The sequence below is a fragment of the Protopterus annectens genome, chromosome 1.part2, assembly GCF_019279795.1.
Source record: "Protopterus annectens isolate FY-2018-M chromosome 1.part2, PAN1.0, whole genome shotgun sequence".
NCBI lineage: Eukaryota > Metazoa > Chordata > Ceratodontiformes > Protopteridae > Protopterus > Protopterus annectens.
The window spans coordinates 592296461-592312719 of NC_056727.1; the positions used below are offsets into that span (position 1 = coordinate 592296461).

Consider the following 16259-nt stretch of genomic DNA (forward strand, 5'->3'; position numbering starts at 1 on the left):
CCCATTTCTTGAAGGTTGTAACTCATTCAAAAGTTCTGTTTAAAATGTTCTGCAGCTGGTTTGCAAAGTGGCATTTTTCAGCTGGGTTGTACAGTGCTTGTTACATAGTTTATGATGTGGGAAGTAATATACTCTGTTTTGAAGTTTGGTGTGAAAATGTTAAGAAATGGTGAAGTTGCATATATTTGTTCTACTTGTGTGTGTCACAAAAACTGCCAGTCTTATGTTTTTTTGACTCTTAAATTCATCATATTTTTACCGTTACATATCAGATTTTCAACCTGTCAAGTTCCCACCACATGGAATGGTGTGAAGCTTTTGCTGTTTTTCGTGGGCTGTCTGTGGAAGGCATGACCCTCACTTCTGCAAAAGGCATTTCCTCTAAGCAGCCCCCAAAACTACCACTGCACAAGTGGTATTCTGTCTGGTCTCCCCAAGGGAGATTGTAGTGCCCCGTTTCACTTAGTGTGCATGCAAACAATGCCTTCCCCTTTGAGAGGTGAGCAGACCTCTCCCTCCCCTCCCTGCTAGGCTCCTTCAGTGCCAGGGATTATGTTTGAACTCTAGTCACTTTCATTACAGTCAAGGCTCCATCCCCCTGTGCCATAGATCCAGGCTTATTTTCAGTGTTATGCAGTGACAGTTGAGACCTTCATGAGGTGAACAATTATAGATGGTAAACTGAAGCTCTGATGTGAAAATGTTAAGTAGTGAAGATACGAGTGTGGGTTGTATTAGCTAAGAAAACAATCGGGCTTTCTACATTTTTAGTGCACTTTTAAGTTGAAAAGTATGATGCTTGCAAATACCCTAACCCTCTGTTTTCTCTAGTTTTGTTTAACTGTATCGTTTGTAAGCATGAATTTCTAAATCTTTCCAAAACTTAGCTAACATACTTTTTTTACTCCATTTGGAGATTATAAATTTTGTCCATTTGCTTTGGCCTCTCCTTTTTCTTCATATCCTGGTAGATATTACATGCATACAAGTTTTTTCTTTTACCATTGTAACCACTTTCTTTGAAAAACATACTTTCTATAGTAGCTACTCCTCTATCTTGCACATCAGTACCCACTTTTATTTTCCTCAGTTTTCATGTGTCCACTTCTGTTTGTTAGCATTCACATTCATTCATATATAAGTGGAAGAAGGAGATAAATTGTCTGTCTAGTCTCTCCTACTCTCCCACTGTTTTTGCTTCTCCACTTCCAAATTGGCTCCACTTATCTTACCTCCTTTTGATCTCCACCATGTTTGGAGTGCCCAGTGTCCATTGTGGAAGTCTGCTTGATATATCCATTAAAATTTGAGAGGTATTTCCTCTCATCTTAAATGAAACTGAACTTCTCTATCTGCTTGTCATCTTCTGTTTTTGATTTCTTTCTTTCATGATCAGCTTCTTAAGTAGATGTCCTTTAAGGATGCATCTGCAGTCATCACATACGGGTTGTCCTGCCTCAGGCAGCCCTTTGGTCGGCCGGATTCCAAAGTTTGGGTCCGGCGTCGGCTGATGTCGACTTTTCCCCGACGTCAGAGCGCCTGGGGTATAAAAGCGTCAGCCGACGCCATCTTACTCAGTCTTTCTTGCCGCGCCAGCTCCTGTAATTCAGCTAACGAAGACTTCAAAAGCTAAGTACCCCGTTGGGGACTCTTTCTTGCCTCAGCCGATGTCGGATAAAGTTAATAATTGCTTAACTTGTGGGAAACAAATACCTCATAAGGATTTCCACTCTTACTGCCTCCCCTGCCTAGGCCCAGACCACAACGTCTTGGCCTGTTCAGCCTGTGCTTCCTTCAACCGACGCACTCTTAGACGTCGGGCGGAGTTTGCAGAGGAATTTTTTGGGGCTAGTTTTTCATACAGTATGCCGTTGGAGACTCCGACTTCACATTTAACAAAGAAACGGAAGGACAAGGACCGACACACGTGGCCCGTGGTTTCGGTTGAAACCATGGCCAGGCCTACCGCAAGTGTCTCGGTCTCGGCTGAAACAGAGTCCTTGGTACTTCCGACCCCTCAAACCGCTCAACCGACAACCTCGGCCCCAGAGGCCCCTGCTGAGTCGGTTATTGAATTTCCTTCAGAAACTGGTGTCTTGGAAACTTCCGACACCATTTCTCTAGACAAAACTACACCAGCACGTGGTGCAGCTAGGCCTCCTGCATCCATGTCCATTAAGGCATTCACCAGGGCTAAAGCTGCTAAACATACTAAAGCTATGCCTCCCAGGGTTATTCCTCAGGGACCCTCTACAAGTTCACAGATTCTAACTTTAGCAGAGGACCTTATTTCCTTAATTAGGGGCTCTCAACCCCATCCGGACAGGGGCTCTCAACCTCCTCTAGACAAAAGGCCTAGGGTTGAGCCCTCTGATCCCCACTCCTCAGAGGAGGCCTCTGATGGCTCTGCTCTCTCGGACTACCAGGAGGAGGCTTTTTCGGCCTACGAGGATTCTGATGCAGAGGAATCAATCCCCTCGGCCTCCCCTCCTGAAGAACTATCCTTCGGGGAGACCCTTCACACTATGAGAGAGCATTTCAAATGGCAGGGCCAGGAATTCTCCGATTCCAGGAAAAGATTAAGAACTTTTCTGCATTTACCTCAGCATAGACCTTTGGCTATTCCTCCTGTTTTGAATGTCATTGATGATGTGTACTCTGAGTCTAGCATAACCCCTGACACTCTTCCTCCTGCCCCTGTCAAACCCGATAGGTACTACAGGGTACCGGACTTGCATCTTTTTCTTTACAAGGCCCACTCTGCTGATCCAGAAACTATCTCCCAGGGCCCTAAAGGGGTTGCATCTGCCACTACTAAAAATCCACTCCCCTCTGCAAGGGAGTCCAGGGCTTTAGAGAGATGGGGTAAAAAAGTGTATACTTCTGCTACTCTTTCTATGAGGGCATTAAATTGTCAATTTCATATGATACAGTACCAAGAGTATTTGTTAGATGAATTACATAAGAAACTGTCTTCACCTGAACCCCTAGATCGAAAATCACTTCAGGATCTGGTACATAACTCCCAGCAGGTTAGCAGCCATTTCTTACAGTGTGGTTATGATGCATTGGAAGCTTCATGTAGGTTAGCTATGACAGGTGCAGTCATACGTAGGCATGCTTGGCTGAAGGAACAATCTCTGCCAGACCATGTTAAAGCTAAGCTTCTGGATGCCCCACTGGAAAAGCAAAAGTTATTTGGCTCCACTGCTCAGGAGGTCTTAAAGAAATTTGAGGAAAAAGCAAAATCTGTACAAACAGTCAAAGATTTTCTACAAGTCCAACCACCAAGATTCAGCAGAAATTGGCCTACCAAGAATTGGTCCTTTCCGGACACAGAAAGATTTCAGAGAGGCAAGAACAGGTGTGCCAGAGGTAGAGGGCAAGCTAGAGGCTCCTACAGAGGACATCAATGGCAGCCTCCCAACCAGAGAGGTAGTGCAGGACCTACAACTGCTGCACAAGGACAGACTCAATGACTTTGCTTTGACTCCGCCAACCAGGGCTCAATTAGAAGCACCTTTGGGCGGAAAGCTTTCTTTATTCTTAGAAAATTGGCACAGTATTACAAGAGACAAGTGGACACTGCAAATAATAGACAGAGGATACAGGTTCCATTTCCACACATTGCCAAAAAGAAAAGGCATGCCAGACCTGCCACTAAATCAAAGGGCAGAGGCTTTGAAACAAATCTCCAACTTAATGCAAATGAAAGCTATAGAAAAGGTTCCTCTTTCAGAACAAGGCCAAGGATTTTATTCCAGGCTATTCCTTGTACCAAGAAAAGAAAATCAATGGAGACCTATTCTCGACTTGTCCACACTGAATACTTATCTCATTGTGCCAAAATTCAAAATGCTGACTCTACAGCAACTCCTTCCCATGCTGGGCAAGGGGTCTTGGCTGGTGACTCTAGACCTCAAGGAGGCATACCTGCATGTCTCTATCAGACAAAGTTGCAGAAGACACCTCAGATTTCTTGCAGGTTCAGCGCATTATCAATTCTCAGCATTGCCCTTTGGCTTATCTACTGCGCCCAGAGTATTCACGAAATGCCTGGCATCAGTAATTGCACACTGCAGACTTCAGGGGATTCAAATATACCCATATCTGGACGACTGCCTTATACAAGCGGACAGCCAACAAACTTTGGTAAAGGACTTGAATTATGCCATCCACCTACTGCAGGCCTTGGGATATACAGTCAACATTCACAAATCAAGACTTGTTCCATCCCAAAGAATAACCTTTTTGGGGTGCGGATCTAGACACAACCACCCAAATGGCTTTTCTCACAGAAGAAAAACAAAGACAACTACCAGATTACTTCAAGAATCTGACAAGACAAACTCAGCTGACTGCAAGGAAAATCCTGCAGGCCCTGGGTTACATGACCTCTTGCATTCTTCTGATTCCACAAGCAAGGCTGCATATTACTTCAAGAATTGCTGGAGCCATGTCAGACTCCAAACCAGTTACAAGTGGCGTCCCACAAGGCTCAGTCCTGGGACCTCTCGTTTGGTATATATTTCTCAGAGGTACAGGCCAACACGGAAGGACTGTGGCTGACCAAGTTCGCAGATGACTGCAAACTGGGCGCCATAATCGACTCTCCAGCCGACACAAGCATCCTCCAAAAGGGCCTCGTACAAACAGACAACTGGTGCCAGAGCCATGGCCTCAAGGTAAACGCCAAAAAGTGTATAGTCATCCCCTTTGGCAAAAACAAAGTGCCCACAAATTACCACATAGGTGGTAATCCATTAAGTACAGAAGAAGTAATTAGGGACCTGGGGACCCAAGTTGATAGCAATCTCTCATTTGACAACCACGTGGCCAAAGTGGTTAGAAAAACATTTTATATAGCCCACCTAATCATGAAGGGATTCACATCTAGATTAGGGGAGGTCATCGTGCCTCTTTACTCATCTCTCATTAGGCCCATAATTGAGTACAATGCCCCTTTTGGGATGTACCTTACCAAACACCTGCAGCAACTGGAAAGACCCCAAAAGTACCTCACCAAGAGGATCAAAGGGCTCAAACAGATGCCATATGCTGCCCGGTTAAAGAAACTCCAGCTCTACTCAGTGGCATACCGCCTGCTCAGAGGTGAGCTGTGCCTGACGTATAAGGCCATGTCCAACCCGGAATTAAGGGACATGCTGCACCTCAAAAAATCCAAATCCCATCGAGCTATACGCTCGAGAGACTTGAACCTCAGCACTGAAATAAATAGGACATGCTGGAGGGACAGATTCATAACCCAGAGGCTCCCTTCACTCTGGAATAAAATCCCAGTCCAGGTTAGGCAGAGTCCCTCATTGACTCTTTTCAAGAGGAATCTTGATGAGTGGATGGGAGATCGTAGGTTTACCCCGGGTATCACTTCTGTGTCACTGTTAGACAGAGGCACAGTATACTAACCTCGAAAAAGGGCATAGCAAAATTAATTTAAAATGGGTGGCGAAAGCCAAGCATACTCTGGCTAGGCTTATAAATGCCCTAGGGCAGATAGCCTGGTATGAACCTATGAACCTATATGAGGAAACTACAATGGTACCTAAGGAGTTTATGGACTCAGCACAGTCACAGCTTAGAAACTTTGATCCCACTCATTCCATGCCTCCAAAAGGAATTTCTGTGGTGGGCTCAAGCAAGCCAGTCAAACAGGGGTCTGCCCTTCAGCAAGCCAGTAGCCAGCCAAACCATTACAACGGACGCTTCAGACCACAGTTGGGGAGCACACATGGAGGGCAGATGTATTCAAGGACTATGGTCACAAAAGGAGCTACGCATGCACATAAACCAAAAGGAAATGCTGGCAGTGATACATGCAATCGAGGCCTTCAAACTCTTTCTGCATCAAGGCCACCTGCTAATAAGGACAGACAACACCACAGTTATGTGGTACATAAACAAGCAAGGAGGCACCCATTCCTACCCTCTTTGCAGCCTGGCAATGAATCTATGGGAACTTTCCTTGAAACTCAATATAGAGCTGCAATCCCAGTTTGTGCCAGGAAAAGACAATATACTGGCGGACAGCTTAAGCAGAAATATCATGGATGCACACGAATGGATGCTGCACCCAGACATTTTCCTACAGATAACACAATCATGGGGAAGGCCAGACATAGATCTTTTTGCCTCCCCCCACAATTATCAGCTGAAGAAATTCTGCTCAAAGACATACCACCCACAAGCATGGAAAGTGGATGCCCTATCTTTCAGCTGGAGAACTCTAACAGTGTATGCATTTCCACCTCTTCCATTAATGACCAAGGTCTTACTGAAGATCAGGACAGAGCAGCCAAAAGTGATTCTGATATCTCCGGACTGGCCAAGACAGCACTGGTGTACCCACTGTTGAAGAGCATGTCACACACGAAACCATGGCCTCTTCCTCAATGGCTACTTCTCCTGACACAGCACAATTACAAAACTCTGCATTCCAACCTGAAAACCTTGCAACTAACAGCCTGGAAAATACCTCGACTCCTCCTCAGGATAAGCTATCCAAGAGAGTGAAGGATATCATCATGGAAGCTCGCCGGCCTTCCACAAGAAAGGCATATTCAGCAAAATGGAAAAGATTTCACACTTGGAGCACCACAAAGGGCCTAGATGCGACAGTGATGAACATGGCATATATCCTGGAATACTTGGCAGAAATGCTCCACAATGGCCTGTCTTACTCTTCCATTAAAATTCATGCTTCAGCAATTTCAGCAGAGTACAATACTGATCCACCTGTCTTTTCTCATCCTCTCCTAAGACAGTTTCTAAGAGGAATTAAAAACATCAATCCTCCAAGGAAACCTCCAGTGCCTACTTGGGACCTTAACTTCGTGTTGGAAAAACTAACTCTGCCTCCCTTTGAACCAGCAGCATCTGCAGAACTACAGTTCCTGTCTTGGAAGACCGCCTTCCTTCTGGCCATAACCTCAGCAAGAAGAGTATCTGAGTTACAGGCCCTCATGGCAGTACAGCCATTTCTAATTTTTCATCAGGACAGAGTCTCATTGAGAACCAATCCTTCATTTATGCCAAAGGTGGTATCCAGGGTCTCATTAAACCAAGCAATTCACCTGCCTACCTTCTTTCCAAATCCACAAAACAAAGGGGGGAAACTTCTGCACACCCTGGACATACACAGGCAGTTGCGCTACTAGTTGGACAGAACTAAAAGCTACAGAAAAACTGACCAGCTGTTGGTAGCATATGCTGTTGGTGCACAAGGAAAAGCAATTTCCAAACAGACAATTTCAAAATGGATAGGGAATTGCATACGTTTTTGTTATTCCTTTCATGGATAAACTGTGCCAGCTAACATTAGACCTCATTCCACCAGAGCCACAGCCACCTCCACAGCCTTCTTAAGAGGGGTGGCTACCAAGGACATTTTAGAAGCTGCTACATGGAGCTCCGTGCATACATTTTCTAGGCATTACAATTTACCTTTATATTCCAGATCCAGAGCAGGCTTTGCTACGGCAGTCCTGCAGGGCATTTTAGCTACACCATCCTTTACATAGATCCTCCACCTCCAGATTGGCTATGGTATTCTACCCATATGTGATGACTGCAGATGCATCCTTGAAGGACATAGTACAGTTTTGTACCTACCATAAATGTAGATGTCCGATAGGTATGCATCTGCAGTCAGGTTTACCCTCCCTCCTTCCCCTCTTTGGTATTTATTGGGTACTTTTCCCTCTCATAGCTAGCTGGGGTTATCTATTATGGTGTATTTGTTTTATATATATATATATATATATATATATATATATATATATATATATATATACATATATATTTCTGTGCATGTTTGGAATTTATTGCATTTCTCCAAATTTTGCCTTCCTTTGAGGGCACCAGGCATCTGGGGCAAGAAACACTGAGGAAGATGGCGTCAGCTGACGCTTTTATACCCCAGGCGCTCTGACGTCGGGGAAAGGGCGACATCAGCCGACGCCGGACCCAGACTTTGGAATCCGGCTGACCGAAGGGCTGCCTGAGGCAGGACAACCCATATGTGATGACTGCAGATGCATACCTATCAGACATCTACATTTATGGTAGGTACAAAACTGTACTTTATGTGTCTCCGTCATTGCAAATCCTTCAAAATAGTATTGTTGACTACAAGGATGTTGGCGCCTAGCTCCATACAAACAGTTTCTTGAGGGATTCCTCATTCCCTGGGGTTATAGTTAACAGTCACTGTTGAGGTCAACTCCTTGAAGAGTTGATGGTCTCACCCAGAGAAGTATCATGCTGTGAGTATCCAGACAGAGCAATTGAAGGATCTGGGCAGAGCAGATGGGTGTGTAATCAAGGAAAACAGATGCAGGGCTGTATGGTGCCAGGAGTTTTGATGTGTAAAAAAAAGTATGCAGTAGTCCAGATGCAATTTTACCAAGGCCTTGAATAGCAGTAAGGGGGGGCTGTATGTTAAATAGTCAACTTACCATATGGTCAATGTTCAGAACAGTGGACTAGCAAAGGGAAATATTCAAAATGTTGAAAACACAAAAGATTGAAAAATACATATTGGCAGATGTTGCCTGTTGTGTACGTGCATATGCTTTTGTCACTCAAATCCACCACAGTCATGCATGTAAACAGAAGTAATATTGAAGTGCTTCCCGTGTTATGGAATGACAGTATGACGCATCTAAGTGTAATAAAGTGTAAATAAGGATAGGTACAGCAACCACAGAAAAAAATTTGCTAAAGAAAAGCTATTTCCCAACATACATTTGATGACTAAAGAAACCCTGTGGTACATCAGGCAGACATACACCACTCGTATTTTTAGAAGAATGCCAGTTGCTTTCAAAACCCCCTGCAGTGCATAGTCAGATTTTCTCTCAGTCATGTCAGATAACTTCTACGATCTAAGCTTTAACTTGCAGTTCTTAGAAGACCAAGGACAGCCTGTGTAAAGTCATAAGCATTATTCATCCCACTTTGTTCTGTTCCCCTCATCAAAACATAGTACAGATTTCACATCCAGTCTTCATCTGCCAAGCAAGCATTCCACTCTGTGGTACCCTAGCCCAATAGAGTTTTGCATATGAGGCATACACGATGAGTGCAGAGATACTCCAAAATTTAATAGGAAACATTGCAGGGAATTGAGATATAACTGTGGTCCTGGTTTTAGTATTACTCTCCTTCCCCAAAATATAGTATTTGGGAAAGCAGAGTATTAACTCTGCACTTTCATCTGGGAATGTAGTGTGCAATTCTCTGACTGTATCCATAACTTCATTCTTCTGTAGGAATGCCAGTACAATCAGTTTCTTTACTTGCAGATTTCAAATGCTATCAACTGTAAAATACATTGCCACAATAGTTACAGCTTTAAAAGGATTTCTTTGTCATTAGGCAAAGCACAAACATGATGGTTTTCGTTCTTCCATAGTATTCTATGATGGTGTAGAGTTGTCTACAAATATTGTTTTTGGTCAGAAATGTCCCATTCATGAACTCCACCATAGTGTTGCTCAAATCCTTTAACTTTTGAGGTGTAGGGTGTACTGTCACAGTTCTAGACATGTCATCTGACATTTTGCTTTCTAGAAAGTAGCTCCTTTTGGTGGAAACTCACTAGCATTTACTTCATTTAAGGTGATCTGCTTACCTGTACTGGTGATATATTGTTTGTGCCTGAGGCAAGTCACTTGCTGCAACATGCCCTTCTGCTTGGTAGGTACATAGTACTTCCTAGGGATGTATTGGTTAGTGCATCATCCACTACCAAGCATGGTGTCACAGTATCTATCCATCCATCCACAACTCTTTTCCTATTTTTACACGTGGAGACGGGGGTGTCACCTCAGCAGCGACAATTATCTAGAGCCAAGGTTCATACTGCTGGAGGGGCTAGCCCTGCTGTGGCTGTCCTTCCATACCACATGCACACTCACACCTATGGACAATTTTGTTTGTCCAATTCACCTACTCTGCATGTCTTTGGAATGTAGTAGGAAACCTGAACACCCTGTGAAAACCCTTGTGAACACCGGGAAGGCATGCAGACTTCGCACAGAAGGCACCTCAGCTGAGAATTGAACCAGAGAACCTCTTGCTGTGTGGCAGGAATGATATCCGTTGTACCACTGTGCTACCCAAGCATGGTATATCCCTGTTTAAAGAAGCATGCTGCCTTAAATCTGTAGATGTTGTGTATCATCTCTCTACCTCAGTCACATCACGTACATGATGGTGCGCATTTGGTCTTAATAGCACCTCACCACCTGTTTTCGTACAGGTGGCAGTTTGTCCTTTACAGTTCTCATTTTTCTCATTCAGTTTTGAATTTACAGGTCAAATAGTTTTATTTTTTTGTTTACCTTTTTTAAGTTGTATACACATGCCTGTACAAGCAGAAAATAGAATTGAGTAAATTCTTATCTTAACAGTAAATGTCTTTATGCACTGTTGCACTGTTCATAACTTGTGGGATCTCCTGCCAAGGATAGACCAACATCCTGCTGGTATACATCTTCCTAGTGTTGTACGCTATGTTACATTATGTGTATGCTCCTTGCACAGGCATAAAGGTGACCTACAGATGCGCCATACTCAGAACTGAAGTGCCCAAGGAGAACTAGAGCAACCCCAGTAGAAAGGAGAACATGCACATCCAGAGGGAAAAAGAAACAGAAGAGAAAGTCAAAGACCCCTTGGCCAGCAGAGAGTTCCCAAGAGAAGGAGAGAAAAAGCAGACAGGAGGGAGGGACCGAATACTGCAGCACTGAAAGGAAAGACATCTACTGTTATTGGTAAGATTTTACACAACTGTGCTATATCCTTGTCACTGTTCCAGTATTCATAACATGTGGGATATTGCTAAAGCTACTGAAAAGGATGGGAGGAGGAAGGCACAGAAGAGCCCACCACAAACCCATGAAGGATAGCCCTGACAAATCCTGCCCTGGCTATGGAAAAGACATCCAACTTGTCATGTTTAATAAAAGTGTGGACAGAGGACCAAGTAGCAGTTTAAAGGGTGGCTCTAGTATCCAAATTCTTGAAGAAAGCTCCAGAAGAGGCCACTGCCACTGTAGAATGAGCTTGGACTGAAGTAGAAAGCTTTTTTACATGGAAAAAAAAAAAAGGTCTTGGAAATCCAGGAAGAGATGGTTTGCTTAGAATCTTCCAAATCCAATGCCCTGTTATGAAAAGACGCAAAAAGCTGCTCAGATGTACAGATAACCTTTGTCTTATCCAAGTAATACCTGAGCTATCTGTGAAGATCCAAGGTATTAAGAACCTTCTCATTAGCATATTGCAGAGAAGTAGAAAAGGAAGGAAGCTCAATAGACTGATTAAGAGACAACTTATTAACCTTGGGCTTAAAAAAAGGATTAGTATGCAGTTTCATTGTCCCTAAAAAAAATAAAGGGGGAATCTACATCCGAGCACAAAATTCAGAACCTGTCTTGGCTAGAGTAAGGGCAATCAACAAAGCAGTCTTCTGGGTGAAGTGTTGCAAAGAAAAAGAAGAGATGGGCTCAAAAGAAGCCCAAGTCAGTTTTTCAAAGGCGAAATTAAGGTCCCAAGAGGGAGGAATAGGTTTTCTTGGGGGCCTCATATGAAGGATGCTTTAGTGGAATTGTTTGACCTCAAAGCAAGATGCCAGTGGTGTGTTCAAGGGTAGACCAGCAGAGATTGCTGACAAGTGAGCGTTAGCAGTAGAGTATGCCAAAACAGCATGGAGAAGTTCACACAAGGAACAAAAGACTAAAAGGACCTCCACTGTGAAGGGATCCTGGTGATGCCTGAGACAACCAAACAGAAAATCTTTTCCATGTAGCCATATAGAATTTTTTGGTAATGCGTTTCCTGCAGAGCCCTAAGGATGTCCTCAGAAAAGCAGTGTCTAAATAGGAGCAAAATCTTATCACCTGAAGTGTCAGTTGAAGAGTAGCCAAGTGAGGATAAATGAGACCCCTTGTCTTGTGTGAGAAGCACCATCTGGTGAGTTAACTTTTCCCTGGCCAGATGAAAGAGAAGAGGTAACCAGTGCTGTCTGAGCCAAAAGAGGGAGAGCAGCAAGATTCTTGATGAGTCTTTCCTGATCTTGTACAGACCTTGGGAAGTAGAGGAAGAGGAGGCTAAGCATATAGAACATTCCCTTCCAAGAAAAGGGCATGGCATACACCTTCCAAGTGAGAGGAATTGGGACTCTGGAACAGAAACGATGAAGTTGCCTGTTCAGATGGGAGGCAAAAAAATATACTTGAGAAATACCCCCCCCCCCCCCCCCGATGTATTATGTCCAGAAACCTCTCTGTGTGATGCATCCATTTGTGAGGTTGTGTCCTAGACCTGCTGAGGGAGACTGCTGTAAAGTTTTTTTCTGAAGGGATGTAGACCACCTGATGGTGGATAGCCAAATACAGGACCTGAAGGGCTATTCTGCAAAGAAGATAAAACCTTATGCCAGATGACTGTGGTGTTGTCTGTAAAGATCTTTTAAAGGCATGGAGAGAACGGAAGGCGTGAAGAGCAAGAAAGAGTGTCTTCATTTCTTTTATATTTGTGTTCTGACCTCTGATGAAGGGGCCATAAAACCTTGAACCCCTAGATTGTTGGAAGAGGCTTCCAACCCCAGATCAGAAGAGTCTGTGAACAGCTCTTGAGTAAAGGTTGGAGTCTGGAAAGGCAGTACCAAATTGTGGTAGATTTGCTGAATCCACCAGTGAAACCAGAGTTTGAGACAAAGAAGTAATGGAACTGGAAACTTCAGAGAGTGACAGTGCTGAAGTCAAATTGTCTTTTGTTGCCATTGAAGTTTCCTCATATGAAGCTTGGCAAAGGGAAGCATGGTAATGGTAGATTATCTGAATCCCGGGACTCTGAGAAATTCCCTTGCAGGAATGAGAGAAAAGGGAAGCAGAACTTGTAAGTAGGGTGTCAGAGAAGGAACCTTGGGAGAAGGAAGAGAAGCATGTATTGGAATGGTTTGGACTTTGCAATCCAGGAAAATATGGCCTTGAGAAGGAGTCTGGCTTGACTTCTTGAGATTGTTGGTGAATTACAGACTGTGCCAAAGGACATGGTGAAGTGCATATACTGCCAAAGCCTAGATTGAGAGAGAGACTGAAGAAGCAGACCATCCAAAAAGGTGAATATCTGATTCCCTGAAGCCTGCAAAAGGCTATGATAGAGACCACTCTTGGAGCTAAAGAAAGACAAAAGGGCAAAGCAGAGAACTGAAAATGAGAGGAGGAAACATAGAAATTTAAAAACTTCCCGAATTGAAGGTGAATGGAAATATGAAGATAGGCATCCTGTAGGTTTGAGGAGACCAGAAAAGCCTGTGGAAATAAGAGGAGAAACCGAGTGTGGAGGGAAAGTATCTAGAAGGAAGGTATCTTACACCTGTCCTAAATACTTTTCTAAAGACTAGTCTGCAAAAGCCCTCTTTTCTGGGAACTGGAAACATTCTGGATTAAAACCTTGTGCTTCTTTGGGATTCTGGAACAGGTTGAATTGTGCCCTGATCCAGTATACTGCAAAAAAATGAGGAAGTTGGTCTGGAGGTGATTGAGGATGACATAAGAAGGGGGAAGGGATTTCCATACCATAAAATAACTGAGATGAATAATAGACTGAACCCAGGAGTCTGAAGTAATCTTTGAGAGGCTGTGAGAGACAGAGGAACCTGGCCAAGGGAAATTGGAGAACATATGTCAGATGGAGGCATATTTGCACCAAAATGGAGGCTTTTGAATTTTAGAAGTCTGGGTGGGTTTATCAGAGAACATTAACTTAGGAACCATTTTTCTCTTGGCAAGGGCGAGGCTGCTCATGCAGAAAGGCAGACTTCAAAAGATTGTGTCTGAAATTTTGGCATGGAAGAAACAAAGATTTAAGATCCTGCATAACTTTAGCTACAGCTTGTAGAATCTTAAAGTAAGTCAGCAGCAGCCGTACCAAAGATATTCTGATTGCCCAAAGGAGCATCTAGGAGCTTGACTTTAATATCATCAGGTAAAGCCTGGGGGTGAAGCCAAGAGTACCTCCTTAAAACTGAACCAGAAGCAGCAGCTCCAGAAGATGCATCGGCTGCATCATAACTACATTTGATGGAGTGATGGGCAGCCTGAAGTAAGGAGAGGGCAAGCAGTCTTACCTTCTGTGTCAGGAAGGTCAGACAGAATCCCCTCAGGTTGAGATAAAAGGGTCAAAACATTACCTGGTCATGGGGGTTTGATGATTAATGGCCTGAAGGCTGGAGTGGCAGAAGTGTATGCTTTTTTTTTCCAGCCTCTCCATAGTCTCTTTATCAGAAGGAAGACCTTTAGAAGCAGGTAAAAGTATAGATGGCTTGTCATCAGAAATGGAGACCACAGCAGGGTCTGAAGAAGGATACTTGTAGAGGTACACAAAGGCCTCAGGCACCTTATATAAATGGGCAGGTGTCTCGTTGTTAGAGGTTGGGAGTCATAAGCCAAAAAGGTAGCTGCAAATGTATCCAGCAAGGCATCCAGCACAGGGGGAACAGCAGAATGTTTAGGAGATTACATCAACAACAACTCATAATATCTCTCAAATACCAGAAGCTTCTGAGCAATCCCTCTTAAAATGCTCTGTCATGCAAACTATTATCTTCCCAAAGGATGACACATCAAAGGGAGAGTCAGGACTCTAATTCCTCTTCCTCGGATCTATTATCCAAAGGAGAAGTAATTTGTGAAGAGTAGGCCAATGGTCCAGCTATTGAATCTAAAGAATCAAACTCCCCTAGCCCTTTTGGCTGAAGTAGTTAGCCAATGCGAAACAGGAACAGATACCCCCGTGGTGGTTTTAAGGCTATTGGGGCATTAAACAAGCCCTGGGTAAAATCCTGTCATTCCCTCTGAGGATCCTTAGCAGTGGGAGAAATTTGCTTAGCTTTGTTCTGTTTCTTTAGTTGGACTTCAACTTTGACCAATCTAGGAGGCTCTGAACCATGCCTAGACTCAATAAGATTACCAGGAACATCTTCTGTAACAAGAATCTGAGGAATCCTCCTAAGCCCTTTAGAAATGATCGACCGTGGTTCCCATTCCGTGTTCATAGTGAATGTTTGCATTGCCTCAGAAGATGTGTGAGAAGTCTGTTCCATGCTGGCCTCCAACAGGGTCGCAACAGAGGGCATCGGTGTTGGCACTCATCGGTCATCTGGGTCTTCACTCACTTTGTAAGAGATGTCCAGTGGATGCTGGACAGCAGTTGAGTCAGACTGAGGCTTTTTGGTCTTTTTTTTTAAAAAAAAAAGACTGCACCTCTGGGCAGGTCCATTCAGCCATGGTATCTTGGGTCAAATGTTGGAGAGATGTTAGTTCTCAAGAGAATTGGGATAAAGAAGACAGATGGCTGTGTAGCATTTTGGAAAAAAGAAAAGCCTGACAAATGGTACATGGGTTGTGATTGTGTGAAGCATCTAGGCAGAACAAACCTTTCTCATGACTGTCTTTATGGGGAATCTGTCTCCCCCACTGACATCTTCCCTTCTTGGATGACATGAACCCTAAGGACAGAAGCGAAGGAAGAAAGGGAAGGACCCCCAATGTGCACTTATGTGTAAGTGGCTTGGTAGAAACAGTTTAGAGAAGGTCATCCAGACTGACATTCACTTGTGATGTTCAGACTGGTGGCAGAGTATGGAGCATACTTGCATCGGCTTTATGCTATATGCCTGCATGGGGAGCATATGTCTGACATATGATGTTAAGAGGATGTAAAGACATTTGCATAGTGACTGGACATTGGGCTGTCCTTGGCAGGAGATCCCACATGTTATAAATACTGCAACAGTGATAAGGCAGGACATCCTCTTTATCCCTTTTGTGAGAGGACTGTTCTATAGTTTACGTCTACTTTGCCTGGAGCAAAGTTTCTATCAGTAATGTCTATCATTGCAGGTTCTCATTTCTTCCTGTACTCTGTTGATGATATTAATGTATTTATACCATGTCTGTATTCTTACTTGTCCATGTTTCATATCTTCAACATTTTGATTATCCGCTGTTAGTTCAATGTTTTAAACATCGACCATGTGGAATGTTGACTAACACAGATCTGTATTAAAGGATTATTGCTTTGTAAACATATGAATTATTACAGAAATTCCTCAGAATAGTATATCATGACATATGGCTACAAAGTGGAATTAGCTGTTATTTATAGCTGTAAAGACATGCACACAACTTTGTCTTGTAATGCAGTTTACTTCATATCCAAGGGGGGTTTCA

General features: G+C 43.6%; 1 protein-coding gene across 1 annotated transcript in view; it reads left to right on the plus strand.

The window, feature by feature from the left end:
- MIA3 (MIA SH3 domain ER export factor 3) overlaps positions 1-16259 on the plus strand; it is a 1691550-nt gene that overhangs the window by 980504 nt on the left and 694787 nt on the right. The gene's annotated exons all lie outside the window — the stretch shown is intronic.